Source organism: Cherax quadricarinatus, chromosome 57, assembly GCF_038502225.1.
Source record: "Cherax quadricarinatus isolate ZL_2023a chromosome 57, ASM3850222v1, whole genome shotgun sequence".
NCBI classification, from domain to species: Eukaryota; Metazoa; Arthropoda; class Malacostraca; order Decapoda; family Parastacidae; genus Cherax; species Cherax quadricarinatus.
Window position 1 is genome coordinate 21,524,778 of NC_091348.1, and position 20,000 is coordinate 21,544,777.

Here is a 20,000-nt window from a genome sequence, read left to right on the forward strand (position 1 = left end):
TCACTGACATAAGATGAATGTGTCAGGGGATGGTTAAGAAACGCTGGCAAACACGTAGAGAGCTAATTCAGGCAGGCTGGCAGGAAGGTAGATAAACGGAGAGGAAGGTAGATGAGCAGGGAGGAAGGCAGATAAGAAGACACTAAGAGCAGGAAATAAATATAGAAGAGTGACGAAGGGAAGGGTGAGCAGCAACCTGAGACTAACAGAACAGCAGCACAAGTCAGATCTGACCCAGAACTGCTACGCAGCCACGTAAGAGGAGGATGTAAGACCCGGTAATACAACTGAAGAATTAGACACGTGTGCAACGTCTGGGTGTCTTTATTGTAGACGTTTCGCTATCCAATGGCTTTATCAATACAATACAAGGACATAATGTGAAAACTGTAGAATCATATACGAAAGATGAGGCAACCAGTCCCTCAGCCTTGGAGTTGGTGAAGATCGCCGTAGTCTTCAGGGGGCTGTAGGGCAAATTTCGTAACTCGTTTATTTACCGTCCGATTTTCTCCAGTTTTGGTGCACAAGACAAAGTGTTCTCACTCTTTCTCGAAAATATTTATAAAAAATATACCTCAAACAACAACTGAGAAAAGACTGATTTACTGAAAATGCCCTTGATTTTGATGCAACTCTTATATGCAGCTACGTAAGGTGGTTTGGACACTTGGTGCCGAGAGAACAATGCTAATACTAATTCGGACCGTAGGATTTCCCTCTAAATACCTTATCGTTATTTCACAAAAAAATAAAGTTTGTTAGTTTCTGGAATATTGCAAAAAAATCTGCCCTTTACTCCCACATAACTCCCGAACTATTTGGAATATTTTCAAAAACTCTACGGTCAGGATAAGAGAAATCATTATTCTACAATATCTGTGAATATTATTCCATTTAATTAAGTAATAAAGGAGCCACATCGAATTATAGGTGAATAAGTTACTTCCGAGATATCGGCCGGGAACGCCGGCCGGCCCCCGTCTCAAAAAAAAAAAAAAAAATTCGCGAAAATCGCGTTTGTTTGGGTGTATTTCTTAGTAAACTGATGTTCTAGTGCAGTTATCCTCTTCAAAACACCGTTTTCTCTTACTCAGAGACGACAGGTGACCAGTTACACTTTTATATCGAAATATTCCCGATAATCTCTGGGCCATATTATGGCCTATTTTATTCAGTCTAGAGTATATAACATGTTTGTATGTTATTTATAGTGTTTATTATATCATATTAGATCAATTCTGATAGACAAATAAGCCGTAGAGTTGATATATAAGCTGATATAAGCGTAATAATGGGTGATTCCTGGCTGGCACCTCGAGCGGTGGCACACTGCTGAGCGTTCCCATCTGGTTCCCGGCAGTCACTAAGTCTCAGGATAAGTCCCGCCTACTGTTTTATGATGCCAAATAGTCAGTTATTATATTAGAAAGAATAATGCAAGAAAAGGCGATAAAAAACAAGAAAATAACTCCAAAAAATATATAGGCCGTGAGCAGACTCGGTACCAACATCGCCGTCACCATACCTGATATAAATGACTATAATTTCTTGTAGAAACGTCGTAGAACATTCATTCTGGTACCATTGTGTTGCCAAAGAGTTGAGCTTTTTTTCAGTATATATAACTCAATATCCATATTTTTCCGATTTTTCGGTGAGCGCGCGCGGCCAATTGCCCTACAGCCCCCTTCAAGACTACGGTGATTTTCACCAACTCCAAGGCTGAGGGACTGGTTACCTCAAATTCATCCTCATCTTTCACCTTTCTCTGCATTAAACTGAAGAAGCCTCTGCAGGTGAAACGTTTCGCGAATAAATATGCCAAAATGTTGCACAAGTATCTCATTTATCAATGTGTCGGTGTTTTAAACCGTTAATTCACATGACAAACACTGCACTACCGTGAGTCAAAGAGTAACTTAAGGGAAGGAGATAAACAGTAATTGTCCGAGAAGAGATATCCAGAATGGGCAAGTGTAACAAGCGAGGTTCCGCAAGCATCAGTGTTACGACCGACACTCTTTCAGGTCTATGTGAATGTCAACACAGAAGAGATGGCTAAATGTATCCCTGCTTGCAGGTGATGTAATATTAGACGAGGAAAAGGAAAGACTGCGAATGGTCCCGAACAAACAGCATGATTGATCACACAAGAAACTACTTAACTTCAACTTCAGCAAGTTACAGGGCCAGGAAAATTAGGGAAGGAATACCAAGACCGGAAATGAGCAGAAACTGGGAGAGACAGAGGGTGCAAGCCTCACTCAAGGATAAAGATCTCGGGGTGAGTTTAGCGCCGAGCATATCACTAGATAAACACATTAACTGAATAACAATTGCAGCAAATAGTTGTTTGGCAAATCTAAAAGCACCTTTGAGGTATCCACACACACACACACACACATACACACACACACACACACACACACACATACACACACACACACACACACACACACACACACACACACACACACACACACACACACACACACACACACACACACACACACACACACACAGCTATGACTCGACCCCTGCAGCCACAACTAGGTGAGCACACACACACACACACATACCATTTACGTCAGGCCCATACTGGAGTACGCAGCACCAGTTTGGAATCCACACCTAGTCAAGCACGTCAAGAAATTAGCTACGGGGATTGTCCTACGAAGAAAGGTTGAGGGAAATCGGCCTGACGACACTGGAGGACAGGAGGGTCAGGGGAGACATGATAACGACATATAAAATACTGCGCGGAATAGACGAGGTGGACAAAGACGGGATGTTCCAGAGATGGGACACAGACACAAGAGGTCACAATTGGAAGTTGAAGACTCAGATGAATCAAAGGGATGTTAGGAAGTATTTCTTCAGTCATAGAGTAGTCAGGCCTTGGAATAGCCTAGAAAGTGAAGTAGTGGAGGCGGGAACCATACACAGTTTTAAGGCGAGGTATGATAGAGCTCATGGAGCAGGGAGAGAGAGGACCTAGTAGCAATCAGCGAAGAGGCGGGGCCAGGAGCTGTGAATCGACCCTTGCAACCACAAATAGGTGAGTACAAATAGGTGAGTACACACACATACACACACCAGGCGGGCTCGTACAATGTTGACATCTTAAAGAAGACAGAAGAATCCAACATATGTACACTAAAAAGGCAGCACTGGGTTCTCAGTCTAGGGACAGTGACTGAGAGACAGTAGCCAGACAAGCACTGTCCACCAGCTTCTCCAGACACACACCTGAAGCTCTCCCAGCGTCGTGGCTACCAAGTGAAGCTTATTCTATATATGAAGCAGTGAGGAATTTTTATCTTCCGGTCTTGTGTTCACTAGCCAGGACTCAGGGCTCCCCTGGGCGCCCTGGTGGACCACTGGGTAACACAGTGCTCGTCAAAATGTATATAAACTAGTGGGATGTTTCCTACTGCTGGGAGCTTAACTGTGTGTGTGTGTGTGTGTGTACTCACCTAGTTGAGGTTGCGGGGGTCGAGTCCGAGCTCCTGGCCCCGCCTCTTCACTGATCGCTACTGGGTCACTCTCCCTGAGCCGTGAGCTTTATCATACCTCTGCTTGTGTGTGTGTGTGTGTGTGTGTGTGTGTGTGTGTGTGTGTGTGTGTGTGTGTGTGTGTGTGTGTGTGTGTGTGTGTGTGTGTGTGTGTGTGTGTGAGTGAATGTGTGTGTGTGTGTGTGTGTGTGTGTGTGTGTGTGTGTGTGTGTGTGTGTGTGTGTGTGTGTGTGTGTGTGTGTGTGTGTGTGTGTGTGTGTACTCACCTATTTGTACTCACCTATTAGTGGTTGCAGGGGTCGATTCATAGCTCCTGGCCCCGCCTCTTCACTGATTGCTACTAGGTCCTCTCTCTCCCTGCTCCATGAGCTTTATCATACCTCGCCTTAAAACTATGTATTGTTCCCGCCTCCACTACTTCACTTTCTAGGCTATTCCACGGAAGAAATACTTCCTAACATCCCTTTGATTCATCTGAGTCTTCAACTTCCAATTGTGACCTCTTGTGTCTGTGTCCCATCTCTGGAACATCCCGTCTTTGTCCACCTCGTCTATTCCGCGCAGTATTTTATATGTCGTTATCATGTCTCCCCTGACCCTCCTGGCCTCCAGTGTCGTCAGGCCGATTTCCCTCAACCTTTCTTCGTAGGACAATCCCCGTAGCTCTGGGACTAGTCTTGTTGCAAACCTTTGCACTTTCTCTAATTTCTTGACGTGCTTGACTAGGTGTGGATTCCAAACTGGTGCTGCATACTCCAGTATGGGCCTGACGTAAATGGTATACAGAGTCTTGAACGACTCCTTACTGAGGTATCGGAACGCTATCCGTAGGTTTGCCAGGCGCCCGTATGCTGCAGCAGTTATCTGATTGATGTGCGCCTCAGGAGATATGCTCGGTGTTATACTCACCCCCAGATCTTTTTCCTTGAGTGAGGTTTGCAGTCTTTGGCCATCTAAACTATATTGTGTCTGCGGTCTTCTTTGCCCTTCCCCAATCTTCATGACTTTGCATTTGGCGGGGTTAAACTCAAGGAGCCAGTTGCTGGACCAGGCTTGTAGCCTGTCTAGGTCTCTTTGTAGTCCTGCCTGATCCTCATCCGATTTGATTCTTCTCATTAACTTCACATCGTCCGCAAACAAGGACACTTCTGAGTCTATCCCTTCCGTTATGTCATTCACATATACCAAGAACAGCACAGGTCCTAGGACTGACCCCTGTGGAACCCCGCTTGTCACAGGCGCCCACTTTGACACCTCATCACGTACCATGACTCGTTGTTGCCTCCCTGTAAGGTATTCTCTTATCCATTGCAGCGCCTTTCCTGTTATGTGTGCATGATCCTCTAGCTTTTGCAGTAACCTCTTGTGAGGAACTGTGTCGAAGGTCTTCTTGCAGTCCAAAAAAATGCAGTCGATCCACCCCTCTCTCTCTTGTCTTACTTCTGTCACCTTGTCATAAAACTCTAAAAGGTTTGTGACACAGGATTTTCCCTCCCCGAAACCATGCTGGTTGCCAATTATACACTTGTTTCTTTCCAGGTGCCCCACCACTCTCCTCCTGATGATCTTCTCCATGACCTTGCATACTATACACGTTAGTGATACAGGTCTGTAGTTTAGTGCCTCATGTCTGTCTCCCTTTTTAAAAATTGGGACTACATTTGCCATCTTCCATACCTCAGGGAGTTGCCCAGTTTCAAATGATGTGTTGAAGATCTTCGTTAATGGTACACACAATGTCTCTGCTCCCTCTTTAAGGACCCACGGAGAGATGTTGTCTGGTCCCACCGCCTTTGAGGTGTCAAGTTCGCATAGCAGCTTCTTCACCTCCTCCTTGGTTATATGTACCTCATCCAGCACTTGCTGGTGCACCCCTCTGCTCTGATTTCCTGGAATCCTACTGGTTTCCACTGTAAATACTTCTTTAAATCTTGTGTTGAGCTCCTGACATACCTCCCGGTCGTTTCTTGTGAATTCCCCATCACCCTTCCTCAGTCTGATTACCTGGTCCTTGACTGTTGTTTTCCTCCTGATGTGGCTGTACAACAGCTTCGGGCCAGTCTTGACTTTCGATGCTATGTCATTTTCGTATTGCCGCTGAGCCTCCCTTCTTATCTGTGCATATTCGTTTCTGGCTCTTCGGCTAATATCTTTATTTTCCTGAGTTCTCTGTCTTCTGTACCTTTTCCATTCTCTAGTACACATAGTTTTTGCCTCCCTTCACCTTTGGGTGAACCAAGGACTCATTCTGTTCTTCCCATTATTTCTGTTTCCCTTGGGAACAAACCTCTCCTCTGCCTCCTTGCATTTTGTTGCCACATAGTCCATCATTTCTTGTACTGGTTTTCCTGTCAGTTCCCTCTCCCACTGAATGTCTTGAAAGAAGTTCCTCAAGCCTGAGTAGTTCCCCCTTTTGTAGTTTGGTTTTTCCCCACCCTATTCCTGCTGCTCTCTCCACTTGGAGCTCAACTATGTAGTCGAAGCACAGAACCACATGATCACTAGCTCCCAGGGGCCTTTCATACATGATATCCTCGATGTCAGAACTACTCAAGGTGAATACAAGGTCCAGTCTTGCTGGTTCATCCTCTCCTCTCTCTCTGGTAGTGTCTCTAACATGTTGATGCATGAGGATTTCCAGTACCACATCCATCATCTTGGCTCTCCATGTTTCGGGACCCCCATGGGGCTCCAGGTTTTCCCAGTCAATCTCCTTGTGATTGAAATCACCCATAACTAGTAACTTTGCTCCCCCCATGTGTGCTCTCCTGGCCACCTCGGCTAGTGTGTTGATCATTGCTCTGTTGCTCTCATCGTATTCTTCTCTTGGCCTCCTGCAGTTCTGTGGTGGGTTGTACATTACTGCAATTATCACATTATGTCCCTCAGACTGGATTGTTCCTACTAAGTAGTCCCTTTCGCCCATGCCATCCATTCCATTGTGTGTGTGAGTGTGTGAGTGAATGTGTGTGTGTGTGTGTGTGTGTGTGTGTGTGTGTGTGTGTGTGTGTGTGTGTGTGTGTGAGTGAATGTGTGTGTGTGTGTGTGTGTGTGTGTGTGTGTGTGTGTGTGTGTGTGTGTGTGTGTGTGTGTGTGTGTGTGTGTGTGAATGTGTGTGTGAGTGAATGTGTGTGTGTGTGTGTGTGTGTGTGTGTGTGTGTGTGTGTGTGTGTGTGTGTGTGTGTGTGTGTGTGTGTGTGTGTGTGTGTGTGAATGTGTGTGTGAGTGAATGTGTGTGTGTGTGTGTGTGTGTGTGTGTGTGTGTGTGTGTGTGTGTGTGTGTGTGTGTGTGTGTGTGTGTGTGTGTGTGTGTGTGTGTGTGTGTGGAAGTGGGTGGAAGTGCCAACATTGTTGTCAGTGCTGGGGCATGACTACCACTACCCTGCCTCACCACCACCCTGCCTCACCACTACCCTGCCTCACCACTACCCTGCCTCATCACTACCCTGCCTCACCACTACCCTGCCTCACCACTACCCTGCCTCTCCACTACCCTGCCTCACCACTACCCTGCCTCACCACTACCCTTCTTCACCACTACCCTGCCTCACCACTACCCTGCCTCACCACTACCCTGCTTCACCACCACCCTGCCTCACCACTACCCTGCTTCACCACTACCCTGCCTCACCACTACACTGCCTCTCCACTACCCTGCCTCACCACTACCCTGCCTCACCACTACCCTGCCTCACCACTACCCTGCTTCACTACTACCCTGCCTCACCACTACCCTGCCTCACCACTACCCTGCTTCACCACCACCCTGCCTCCCCACTACCCTGCTTCACCACTACACTGCCTCACCACTACACTGCCTCTCCACTACCCTGCCTCACCACTACCCTGCCTCACCACTACCCTGCCTCACCACTACCCTGCTTCACCACTACCCTGCCTCACCACTACCCTGCCTCACCACTACCCTGCCTCACCACTACCCTGCCTCACCACTACCCTGCCTCACCACTACCCTGCCTCACCACTACCCTGCCTCACCACTACCCTGCCTCACCACTACCCTGCCTCACCACTACCCTGCCTCGCCACTACCCTGCCTCACCACTACCCTGCCTCACCACTACCCTGCTTCACCACTACCCTGCTTCACCACTACCCTGCCTCACCGCTACCCTGCCTCACCACTACCCTGCCTCACCACTACCCTGCCTCACCACTACCCTGCCTCACCACTACCCTGCCTCATCACTACCCTGCCTCACCACTACCCTGCCTCACCACTACCCTGCCTCACCACTACCCTGCCTCACCACTACCCTGCCTCACCACTACCCTGCCTCACCACTACCCTGCCTCACCACTACCCTGCCTCACCACTACCCTGCCTCACCACTACCCTGCCTCACCACTACCCTGCCTCGCCACTACCCTGCCTCGCCACTACCCTGCCTCACCACTACCCTGCCTCACCACTACCCTGCTTCACCACTACCCTGCTTCACCACTACCCTGCCTCACCGCTACCCTGCCTCACCACTACCCTGCCTCACCACTACCCTGCCTCACCACTACCCTGCCTCACCACTACCCTGCCTCACCACTACCCTGCGTCACCACTACACTGCCTCACCACTACCCTGCCTCACCACTACCCTGCCTCACCACTACCCTGCCTCACCACTACCCTGCCTCACCACTACCCTGCCTCACCACTACCCTGCGTCACCACTACCCTGCCTCACCACTACCCTGCCTCACCACTACCCTGCCTCACCACTACCCTGCCTCTCCCTCACACCACTACCTCAACTCTTACTTCAAGATTGGCACTAATAACATATTAACCTTTCTTCTATTTCTGAGCGGCGACGGTGCGTGAGCTGTGATAGCTATCTTGGACCAGGAGACAGAGCCTGGCGCCAAGCTTACCGCCTCATTTCCCCATCTTTTCCTCGGCTTTTCTCTCCCCTCGCTCCATCACTGGCGCCGCCCTATACCCTGTTCCTACATTATTTGGCAGTGAGGACAAATCCGCTTACTGGCGTCGGCTGACGACCTGGGAAGACTTACGTATACACACATCACAACACATTAAACACATCACAACACATTACACACATCACAACACACGTGTATAAAGAAAGATCGTAGCCAGCAGGATTCGAAACCACGTAAAGGGAGGCTGGCAAGGTTCCCCAAGTGACGCTCTAGATCACTCGGCCACAGATGCCACAAAAGAACAGAAGTGTATATTCACGGTTCCTTGGGAATGTAATATAGAGACTTGGTATAATGGAGGAAAATAAGGAGAATCAGCGAGTGTATGAAGGACATGTGTGGTGGATTAAGGAAGGGGAAGCAGAACATTGATTGTAGGAAGCATCTTATGGGAGATGTATCTCAAACTGCCACAGCAGGAGGTAAAAACAGTATCACAACAGTACAGCAGTACAGCCTGACAGCATCAGAGTAGCACAGCATCAAAGCCTATCAGCATCAGAGTAGCACATCATCACAGCCTGTCAGCATCACAGCCTCAAAGCATCACAGCCTAACAGCATCACAGCCTGTCAGTACGACAGCCTCACATCATCACAGCCTGACAGCCTCACACCATCATAGCCTGACAGTCTGACAGTAGGGATGACAGTCTGTGGTGTTTACATTTCTAGTTTCCCTGGAGTGCCGCCAGGGGCGCTCAACGTTAAAACTTATTTCATGTTATCCTCAGAAGACCTTATTCTGAAGTCACTGTTATTTACTCACTAATCTACATATACAATGACATACACATATATAATGAGACATACATCTACATATATTGCAACATATACATACATATTGTGACATATATTGTGACATGCCTGTGAGACTGTGTGTACATGCCAACAGCCACAGATTACTGATTTAACAACATTGTCATTTTTAGTGCCAGAGCTTAACTAAGTATCTTAAAATTGGCACCCTAACCTCTCTCTCTCTCTCTCTTTCTGTCTCTCTCTCTCTTTCTCTCTGTCTCTCTCTCTGTCTGTCTGTCTGTCTGTCTCTCTCTCTCTCTCTCTCTCTCTCTCTCTCTCTCTCTCTCTCTCTCTCTCTCTCTCTCTCTCTCTCTCTCTCTCTCTCTCTCTCTCTCTCTCTCTCTCTCTCTCTCCCTCTCTCCCTCTCTCTCTCTCTCTCTCTCTCTCTCTCTCTCTCTCTCTCTCTCTCTCTCTCTCTCTCACACGATAAAGTTCAAGAAGCATGGAGAGTGGACCTTAGAGCGACCAGCGAAGAGGCAGGGCCAGGAGCTGTGACTCGACCCCTGCAACCACAAATAGGTGAGTATAAATAGGTGAGTACACACACTCACTAACACACCTTTCTCTTACAACAAACACCTTTACATTTGCCTTCCTGTTGCCTCGGCAACAACACCGTTAACAGTTGCTGCATGTCTCACCGTTTCAACATGTAACAGATCAGTGGTAGAACACTCGACACAACCGAGAGGGCGCGGGTTCGATTCCCTGGCCAGACGAGACCTATGAACAAGTCTGGTGGCACCTACTGCCCCTCTGCACCTAGCAGCACATAGGTCCCCGTGTGCCGGCACACTAACATAGGTGGCAACCCACGAGAGGACGACCAGCTAAAAATAAATCTTTTGAATGTTTTTGCCTTAAGCTTCAAGACAATGCATACTACCTTAATAGTTTTAAGAAACTCTCTGAAGAGCTTGTAAAACATGTAACTGATTTATCATTGTCTGTGTAGTACAGAACTTAATGACCCAAGTAGAGTTGCAACTCTACACGACTGTCATAATGATGATGATGATGATGATGATAATAATAATAATAATAATAATAATAATAATAATAATAATAATAATAATAATAATAATAATAATAATAATAATAGTTTAAAGTAGATAATAGGCAGTTCAAAGCACATAAAGAGAGAGAAATGAGGTTTGTTTTGCCTGGAGACTCGAGAGAGACTCTGAGCTGTCTCAGCCACGCAACGATACACTTACGTGATACATTCTTGGCAGCAACGAACACTCCTTTCTCTCTGTCTGTCTCTGTCTGTCTGTCTCTCTCTTTCTCTCTCTCAAAGGTTTTCACATAGGGTTAGGTTAAGATTTCGTAATTTTATTTACAAACTAAGATATGGTACTGATCTTTCCTGTCTGTGCGTCAGATTCTTCCAGACTACAAAATGGCCGCCACCGAGGCTGAGGGACTGCTTACCTCGTCTTTTGTGTAAAGTTCTACTTTCTTCACATTATGCCCTTGTATTGTACTGATAAAGCCACTGGGTGGCTAAACGTCTACAAATAAAGATACCTAGATGTCTAATTCTCCATTGTTACCTTCCTCAGCTCATTTAAATATAACCTGAGAATGGTCTAACTCGGACCGAAACATCGTCACAAGCTTTTCTATCTCTTAAGTGCGGGTTATTTGTGCATTTAAGTGCTCTTAAGTGCTTCTTAATACTGTAAGATTCAGGAATGATTTTAGTGACAAAGTGTAGATGTGGTCACAATTACATTATCTGGAGGAGGACGTTACAAGAGGCATTTGAAGCCGACCCAAGTTCTGGGTGATTAAGCTTTACCACCAGCTTTCTTAAACTAAACTTTCGGTATCAGTAATCACTGATACCAAAGTAAATCTCTAGGTAAGTCTGGAGTGTCATTTACCGTGTGTGGTGTCATTTACGTGTGTGGAGTGTCATTTACCGTGTGTGGTGTCATTTACCGTGTGTGGAGTGTCATTTACCGTGTGTGGAGTGTCATTCACCGTGTGTGGAGTGTCATTCACCGTATGTGGAGTGTCATTTACCGTGTGTGGAGTGTCATTTACCGTGTGTGGAGTGTCATTCACCGTGTGTGGAGTGTCATTCTCTGTGTGTGGAGTGTCGTTCACCGTGTGTGGAGTGTCATTCTCTGTGTGTGGAGTGTCATTTACCGTGTGTGGAGTGTCATTTACCGTGTGTAGAGTGTCATTTACCGTGTGTGGAGTGTCATTCACCGTGTGTGGAGTGTCATTCTCTGTGTGTGGAGTGTCATTTACCGTGTGTAGAGTGTCATTTACCGTGTGTAGAGTGTCATTTACCGTGTGTAGAGTGTCATTTACCGTGTGTAGAGTGTCATTTACCGTGTGTGGAGTGTCATTCACCGTGTGTGGAGTGTCATTTACCGTGTGTGGAGTGTCATTCACCGTGTGTGGAGTGTCATTCACCGTGTGTGGAGTGTCATTCACCGTGTGTGGAGTGTCATTCACCGTGTATGGAGTGTCATTTACCGTGTGTGAAGTGGCATTCACCGTGTGTGGAGTGTCATTCACCGTGTGTGGAGTGTCATTCACCGTGTGTGGAGTGTCATTCACCGTGTGTGGAGTGTCATTTACCGTGTGTGGAGTGTCATTTACCGTGTGTGGTGTCATTTACCGTGTGTGGAGTGTCATTCACCGTGTGTGGAGTGTCATTCACCGTGTGTGGAGTGTCATTTACCGTGTGTGGAGTGGCATTCACCGTGTGTGGAGTGTCATTCACCGTGTATGGAGTGTCATTTACCGTGTGTGAAGTGGCATTCACCGTGTGTGGAGTGTCATTCACCGTGTGTGGAGTGTCATTCACCGTGTGTGGAGTGTCATTTACCGTGTGTAGAGTGTCATTTACCGTGTGTGGAGTGTCATTCACCGTGTATGGAGTGTCATTTACCGTGTGTGAAGTGGCATTCACCGTGTGTGGAGTGTCATTCACCGTGTGTGGAGTGTCATTCACCGTGTGTGGAGTGTCATTCACCGTGTGTGGAGTGTCATTTACCGTGTGTGGAGTGTCATTTACCGTGTGTGGTGTCATTTACCGTGTGTGCGGTGTCATTTACCGTGTGTGGAGTGTCATTCACCGTGTGTGGAGTGTCATTTACCGTGTGTGGTGTCATTTACCGTGTGTGGAGTGTCATTCACCGTGTGTGGAGTGTCATTCACCGTGTGTGGAGTGTCATTCACCGTGTGTGGAGTGTCATTTACCGTGTGTGGAGTGTCATTCACCGTGTGTGGAGTGTCATTTACCGTGTGTGGAGTGTCATTCACCGTGTGTTTAGTGTCATTTACCGTGTGTGGAGTGTCATTTACCGTGTGTGGAGTGTCATTCACCGTGTGTGGAGTGTCATTTGCTATGGCTAAAGAAAGAAAAAAAGAAAGGAAGAAAGACAACTTCACTCGCTAAGTTAGGTAAGGTTCGTCAGGAAACAGGGCAAGTGTTTCCTGACGTGGGTCTTAGTCATATGATGACCCGCAGCTGGAGCTTTTGGTCATCTGACCGAGGCCTTCCACTGGCTTACCTCTCCACTCCGTTTAAAAATTATTGTTATGATTATAGCCACTGGATATCCTAGACTACTGCGCCTCGCGGGGAAAAACAACACCCAAAATGCTTCCTTGGGCAAAGGCATCTCACAAATAGAAGTTGACAGTGACCAAGCTGGCGGGAGGTTAATGGAGGCGCCATTTTACTGATGGTGACGCTGAGACGAGTTAAGAGATGCGGAGTCTTTATTACGGGAACGTTTCGCCAGCCAGTGACTTCTTCAGTCCAGTACAGAGAAGGACTGTGAAAGATGAGGAGGAGAATGAGGTAATAAGTCCCTAGGGACTGGTTACCTCGTTCGACATACCTCATCGACCCCCGTACCGGGGGTCGATCCCCTGTACAGGTGGAAACACTAGGACGTGTTTCCTTAAAACACCTGCTGTCCACGTTCACCTGGGTGTTAGTGGACTGGTATGGGTCGCATCCTGGGGGACGAAACTGACCTAATTTGCGGAAAATGCTCGATATAACAAGCGGCTTCCAATATAGTAGTATGTCATTGATGTCAACTATGGTCTGTATACCTTGTACATGTACTTGTACAAATGAAGATTATTATTATTATTATTATTATTATTATTATTATTATTATTATTATTATTATTATTATTATTATTATTATTACTCGTCAAGATATTATAAAGTCCTGATAGAAAGGAATGTGATACCTAGACGTTGTGGAGAGACACACACAGTAATAATAATAATAATAATAATAATAATAATAATAATAATAATAATAATAATAATGCAGATGCCTAGTTGACAACAAAATATAATACTACATAAAAAGCCGCTTGTTATGCAGAACATTTCGGGCACATTTGGTCAGTTTTGTCTCAGGATGCGACCCACACCAGTCCACTAGCACCCGGGTACAGTGACACTATTGGTCTCTACGGGTATTGCGCTTCTCCATAGTTTAAAACTTGTTTAATACAAACTCTCATAGATGGAAGCACATGACTATACACTTGTGGGTGGTGTGGGTGAGTGGTGTGGGTGAGTGGTGTGGGTGAGTGGTGTGGGTGAGTGGTGTGGGTGAGTGGTGTAAGTCTGCTGTACAAGTACTGTTTTAACTATATTAGTGGGCAAGTAGTGTGACCCATCCACTGTAACACATGGAAGACACCACTACAACACACAGAAGACAACACACAGAAGACAACATCACCACTACAACACACAGAAGACAACATCACCACTACAACACACAGAAGACAACATCACCACTACAACACACAGAAGACAACATCACCACTACAACACACAGAAGACAACATCACCACTACAACACACAGAAGACAACATCACCACAACAACACACAGAAGACAACATCACCACAACAACACACAGAAGACAACATCACCACTACAACACACAGAAGACAACATAACCACAACAACACACAGAAGACAACATCACCACTACAACACACAGAAGACAACATCACCACTACAACACACAGAAGACAACATCACCACAACAACACACAGAAGACAACATCACCACTACAACACACAGAAGACAACATCACCACAACAACACACAGAAGACAACATCACCACAACAACACACAGAAGACAACATCACCACTACAACACACAGAAGACAACATCACCACTACAACACACAGAAGACAACATCACCTCAACAACACACAGAAGACAACATCACCACTACAACACACAGAAGACAACATCACCACAACAACACACAGAAGACAACATCACCACTACAACACACAGAAGACAACATCACCACAACAACACACAGAAGACAACATCACCACAACAACACACAGAAGACAACATCACCACTACAACACACAGAAGACAACATCACCACAACAACACACAGAAGACAACATCACCACTACAACACACAGAAGACAACATCACCACTACAACACACAGAAGACAACATCACCACTACAACACATGAAAAACACCATCACCACTACAACACATAGAAGACACCACTACAACACATCAAAGAAAGCACATCACCACTACAACACACAGAGGTCACACTAGAAGACAACTCAACAGAAGTTGCTACCACTACAACACACAGAAGGAAGATGCTACCACAACAACACACAGAAGTCACCAAGTCACCACAACAACACACAGAAGACAACATTACAACAACACACAGGTACCACAACAACACACAGAAGACACCAGATAACTACAACACACAGAAGTACTAAGAAGGGAGGTGCCCATCACCACTACAACCTCACGGAGAAAAACACCATCACCACTACAACACATAGCTCTAAAGACAATTGAACTCCATCAGGGAGGGTAGATCGCTTGTCCCTGCCACCTGAAACATTAAATAAACCACATGTACTCTTGACCTGCCCCTGAAACACCCTGTACGCCTCCATATGTACTCTTCTAATACTGAAATGAATGCCTTTTCAGAAATCAGAATTTATTCTTAAATCCCAAGCAAACTTATCCAAGGCCCAGCAAAGAATTAGTTAATTCTTGAACAAATTCTTACTGTGGGATAAATTAGCAATGATATTACAAATATATATATGGGCTCAAATGCATCTCGTAAGGGCCAATGAACATTAAGTATTGAGTCACGTGACACACCTGACCAATCACAGTGAGTAAACATCCTCCACTTACAGTACCAGACTTAAGTACGTAACATGTTACGTCCGTGACCAGGTACTTTATTACGAAACAGTTTAATACGTTTTTACACATTTACAAAGTGAGTACCACTGTAGAATCCTTCTTTATTAGATTATATTAGGTTATATTAGGCTATATTAGGCTATTTAAGGATATTTTAGGCTAGGTTAGGTCTTTTCCAGTGTCAGAGCACAAGACTGTGTTCAGTGCAGAACTGACTTTACTACTGGACACTTTTCTGTATTATTTCTCACTGAATTTCGCTCAGTTCTCCATAATTACATTGTACTCCCCTCTTTGTGTGTGTGTGTGTGTGTGTGTATACTCACCTATTTGTGGTTGCAGGGGTCGATTCATAGCTCCTGGCCCCGCCTCTTCACTGATTGCTACTAGGTCCTCTCTCTCCCTGCTCCATGAACAGGGAGAGAGAGGACCTACATCACTTTCTAAGTCACTTTCTACGTCACTTTCTAGGTTATTCCACTGCCTAACAACTCTATGACTGAAGAAATACTTCCTAAAATCCCTTTGACTCATCTGAGTCTTCAGCTTCCAATTGTGGCTCCTTGTTTTTGTGTCCCATCTCTGGAACATCATGTCTTTGTCCACCTTGTCTATCCCGCGCAGTATTTTCTATGTCGTGGGGTTCGAAAGGAGATAACGAGGGTTGAAGATAAACACACTTGTCGGATGGTAACAATATATTGCAGAATGTGAGAAAGGGAGCCCAACCTGCCGTGTATTGCCTGGTAGACCTATGCGTGGACTGAGAGCGAGGTAGCGCGTCCCACGCACTCATGCCGCATCCCGTGACGTCATACAAACAGTCACTAGGCCCAGCAAAGGGGTCGTGTATGTAAAACATATGGATGGTACTGATACACAGATAAGCTATACAACACATGTAGGGGATCAGCAACTATGCTGACAATCATGTCTCCCCTGACCCTCCTGTCCTCCATTGTCGTCAGGCCAATTCCCCTTAACCTTTCTTCGTAGGACAATCCCCATAGCTTTGAGACTAGTCTTGTTGAAAACCTTTGCACTTTCTAATTTCTTGACGTGCTTGACCAGGTGTGGGTTCCAAACTGGTGCTGCATACTCCAGTATGGGCCTGACGTAAATGGTGCACAGAGTCTTGAACAATTCCTTACTGAGGTATCGGAACGCTATTTAGGTTTGCCAGGCGCCCGTACGCTGCAGCAGTTATCTGATTGATGTGCGCCTCAGGAGATATGCTCGGCATTATACTCACCCCAAGATCTTTTTCCTTGAGTGAGGTTTGCAGTCTTTGGTCACCTAGACTATACTCTGTCTGCAGTCTTCTTTGCCCTTCCCCGATCTTCATGACTTTGCATTTGGCAGGGTTAAATTCAAGGAGCCAGTTGCTGGACCAGGCTTGTGGCCTGTCCAGGTCTCTTTGTAGTCTTGCCTGATCCTCGACCGATTTGATTCTCCTCATTAACTTCACATCATCTGTAAACAAGGACACTTCTGAGTCTATTCCTTCCATCATGTCGTTCACATATACCAAAAACAGCACAGGTCCTAGGACTGACCCCTGTGGAACCCCGCTTGTCACAGGCGCCCACTCTGACACCTCGTCACGTACCATGACTGATTGTTACCTCCCTGTCAGACATTCTCTGATTCATTGCAGTGCCTTTCCTGTTATGTGTGCCTGAACCTCTAGCTTTTGCATTAACCTCTTGTGAGGAACTGTGTCGAAGGCCTTCTTGCAGTCCAATAAAATGCAGTCTATCCACCCCTCTCTCTCTTGTCTTACTTCTGTCACCTTGTCATAAAACTCTAGTGTGTGTGTGAGGTAGTCTCATTATTATTATTATTATTATTATTATTATTATTATTATTATTATTATTATTATTATTATTATGTTATTATTATTATTATTGCTATTATTAATATTATTATTATTATTATTGATATTATTATTATTATTATTATTATTATTATTATTATTATTATTATTATTATTGCTATTATTATTATTATTATTATGAATCAATGAGATTTGATCCCCGGAAAAAGGGGCTACCTCCAATACCTTGGATTAAGATCCCTTCACCAGCATCAAGGCACTTCTCTGAAGGTAATATCATTGAAGACGTCTCAGAGAGTGCTGAGAGCGTCACTACAGTGGTACAGTCATACAGTAGTACGGCATTACAGTGGTACAGCGGTACAGTGGCACAGTGGTACAGTTTTACAGCGGTACAGCGTTACAGTGGTACAGTGGCACAGTGGTACATCGGTACAGTAGTACAGTGTTACAGTGGTACATCGGTACGGTAGTACAGCGTTACAGTGGTACAGGGTTAAAATGAGGGGAGATGCATGCTGGTGTTCACAGCTGTGTGGCGTTAATGACACAGAGATGCAATTGCAGAGGTCACTCTGCAACAAGATCGTATTGCCAGGGTAGGAGTTGCACAGTCTGGCAGAGTGAGTGTGAGAGGCAACCTGTCTTGTGTGTTAGAGCTAGCTTTAGAGATTCCCAGTAAAGTGCCGTCAACCCTTATTGTGTTAGAGAGAGAGAGAGAGAGAGAGAGAGAGAGAGAGAGAGAGAGAGAGAGAGAGAGAGAGAGAGAGAGAGAGAGAGAGAGAGAGAGAGAAAGAGAAAGAGAGAGAGAGAGAGAGAGAGAGAGAGAGAGAGAGAGAGAGAGAGAGAGAGAGAGAGAGGGAGGGAGGGAGGGAGAGCTTGATGAGGAGGCGGAGAATTAAAATAAGTCAGTGACTGAGTGTGTCAAACGACCAACCATCTACCCCAGAAAGTGAATGTCAACATGGCCGTGCTGACACCGGTGCCTTCAGTCTCTGGTCTTGAAAGCAACTGTTGTAGACATGTAAACAACCAGTGTCGGTCAACAAGCCATGGACGCCTCTGCAACTCTGATTACCCTATAATATGATCTTTTATAACGTTTTCCTGAAGCCACGGTGAAATAACCTCCGCTCCCACGTAGCCTGGTCTGTGGCCAGCACCAGGTAGAACTTTGTAAGTGGGAGTATCCCCACGTAGCCTGGTCTGTGGCCAGCACTAGGAAGAACTTTGTAAGTGGGAGCATTCCCACGTAGCCTGGTCTGTGACCAGCACTAGGAAGGACTGTGTAAGTGGGAGCATTCCCACGTAGCCTGGTCTGTGGCCAGCACTAGGTAGAACTGTGTAAGTGGGAGTATCCCCACGTAGCCTGGTCTGTGGCCAGCACTAGGAAGAACTGTGTAAGTGGGAGTATCCCCACGTAGCCTGGTCTGTGGCCAGCACTAGGAAGAACTGTGTAAGTGGGAGTATCCCCACGTAGCCTGGTCTGTGGCCAGCACTAGGAAGAACTGTGTAAGTGGGAGTATAGCCAAAGCTTGGCACTTGGCTTAAATAAAAAAAAAACATTATGGGTGAAGCCTAGGGCTCCATGCCAAATGATACATTACCAAGATAACTTCTAACCCTCTCCTTCGTGTTTACAATCAACACGCATTATTTGTTCTCCATAATGCACGCACCCATAATGTGTTTACGACGCCTGATACTCGCCCACCTTACAGCAGCACTCTTATTGAAGAACCAGCCGATAACGAAGCGTCTGCCACGACTTTCATAGTTATCGCTGGCTCAGGTTATAATTTGTTCAAGTTGTCGTTGGTTCAAGTTGTTGCTTCAAGTTGTCGTTGCTTCAAGTTCCCGCTGTCGTCAACTTAGCTGGTGACTTCCAAGGCGCCCGACCCCTGAGTGTGTCTTGTGGAAATGTACCATGTCGGCCCTGCCTCCCCCCCCATCTCTCTTACTCAGGGGTCTTACAAGGTTAGGTTAGGGTTCCTAATTTTATTTATAACCTATAAGCTTTTACCTACATTAGCTCTCTCTCTCTCTCTCTCTCTCTCTCTCTCTCTCTCTCTCTCTCTCTCTCTCTCTCTCTCTCTCTCTCTCTCTCTCTCTCTCTCTCTCTTTCTCTTTCTCTTTCTCTCTCTCTTCTACTTTCCTTTTTCTGGATCACACCTAATTATTTCCCATTCTCTCAGGAGCTGCATGACCACTGCGGGTTGGCCGTTTCCTAATAATAATAATAATAATAATAATAATAATAATAATAATAATAATAATAATAATAATAATAATAATAATAATAATAATAATAATAATAAGAAAATGAAGAAGAAGAAGAAGAAGAAGAAAATTACTAATAATAATAATAATAATAATAATAATAATACAAGTTACGAACGATGTACCTGTCATCAAGCAGGCGGGAGACGGACACGAACATGAACACAAACAATGACACGGACATGGGCACGGACTCGAACAAGGACATATCAGTACATATTTAATAAGGACAATGGAAGGTATATTTATAAAGGAGCAAGACGCGTCTGACAGGTCATCAACTGATGTCACGTCACATCTGCTGACTTCCCTGACATCACTAAAGGTTAGAGACGTCTGGACCAGCCATTCTTGACTTCCTCTGGACCTCGTCCTA

The 20,000-nt window shown here is 45.7% G+C and overlaps 1 protein-coding gene across 6 annotated transcripts in view; it reads right to left on the reverse strand.

Moving 5' to 3' along the window:
- The window catches only part of LOC128693538 (glycine receptor subunit alpha-3), a 91,062-nt gene that overhangs the window by 28,637 nt on the left and 42,425 nt on the right, over positions 1-20,000 (reverse strand). Inside the window, exon 1 of one of the 6 annotated variants that reach the window (XM_070097422.1) lies at positions 9,919-9,986. The exons of the other annotated variants lie outside the window; for them this stretch is intronic. The gene's annotated coding sequence lies outside the window, so the exon portion shown is untranslated. Of the gene's footprint in view, positions 1-9,918; positions 9,987-20,000 lie in introns of those variants that run through there. 6 annotated transcript variants of the gene reach the window in all.